Here is a 1,406-nt window from a genome sequence, read left to right as displayed (position 1 = left end):
TTCATTGATCGCCTTTACCTTATCAGGATCGATGTGGATACCTTTGGTGGCGACGACGAATCCCAGGAACTTGCCACTCGACATTCCGAGGAAAGACTTGGTAGGATTCATCTTCTATTGATGAGCTCGCATCAAGTCGAACATGGTCTTCAAGTCTTTAATGTGATCCTTTTTATCACAACTTTTCACGACCAAATCATCTACGTAGCATTCAACAGTCTTTCGGAGATGCTCCTGAAAGATCTTTGACATGGCTCGCTGATATGTAGTACCTGCATTCTTTAAGCCGAAGGGCATAACCGTGTAGCAGAAGACGCCGAGAGGCATTCTGAATGCGGTATGCTTTTCATCGTCTGGATGCATCTTTATCTGGTTATAACCAGAGAAACCATCCATGAAAGACATCCTCTCGAACCCACACGTATTGTCGATGATAACATCCGTGATGGGGAGGGGAAAATCATCCTTTGGGCAAGCAGTATTGAGGTCTCTAAAGTCGATACAGACCCTGATCTTCCCGTTTTTCTTAAGGACCGGGACGATGTTGGCAAGCCATTCTGGATGTTGTTCCTCTCTAATGAAGCCCGAGTCCACAAGCTTTTTAACCTCCGCTTCGATCACCTCCATCATTTGTGGACGAAACCGTCTTTGTTGTTGTTTGACAGGTTTGACATCCGACTTAATGTTAAGGCGATGCACAGCTACGTTTGGATCGAGCCCTGGCATGTCTTCATAATTCCAGGCGAACACATCGATGTACTCCCTAATAAGAGAGATTAACTCCTCTTTCTCATCGGGTAGGAGACTGTCGCTAATGAATATCGGTTTAGGATTTTCCTCAGTTCCCATATTCACCTGGAGTACTTGATCTTCGGTAGGAGGCTCTCTTTGCTCGAACCTATCACCATACTGCATGTTTAGGTGATGAACCCAAGGATCTTCCCATGTCGGCATCTGGTCGTCTTCCTCTATTGCGGTAGGATCGACCGTGACCATGTTTGACATCAACCTTTTGAACGTCTCGCCAAGGCTAGCGTCGGAACCCCCAGCCGAAGAGTCGGAAGAGTACCCGTTTCTAGCCTTGTTAGCGATCTGATCAATGATTTGCCAGCAACATTCGTCGTCGGATGAGGAGACGTAGCCGAGACCTCTTTTATAGCGATAATAATCATCGGGTTTTCCCTTCGGTACATAGGCCATTCGAGGTGGAACTCGTGGGCCTCGACCAAAGAAAAGACCTTCTCCGAGTGTGAAGTCATACCCATACTTTTCCATCATATCGCGCGCTTTTGCGTCATATCTGAATAGATGAGGAGCAGGTTTATCTTCATCTTCTTCTTCTTCTAAGAAGTGATCGGGTGTCGGAGCTTCTTTTCCTTTGCCGTAGACGACTTCTTTTCCACTCC

This window comes from Asparagus officinalis, chromosome 6, assembly GCF_001876935.1.
Source record: "Asparagus officinalis chromosome 6, Aspof.V1, whole genome shotgun sequence".
NCBI lineage: Eukaryota > Viridiplantae > Streptophyta > Magnoliopsida > Asparagales > Asparagaceae > Asparagus > Asparagus officinalis.
The sequence above is the reverse complement of the archived record's forward strand: the minus strand, read 5'-3'. Positions refer to the sequence as shown.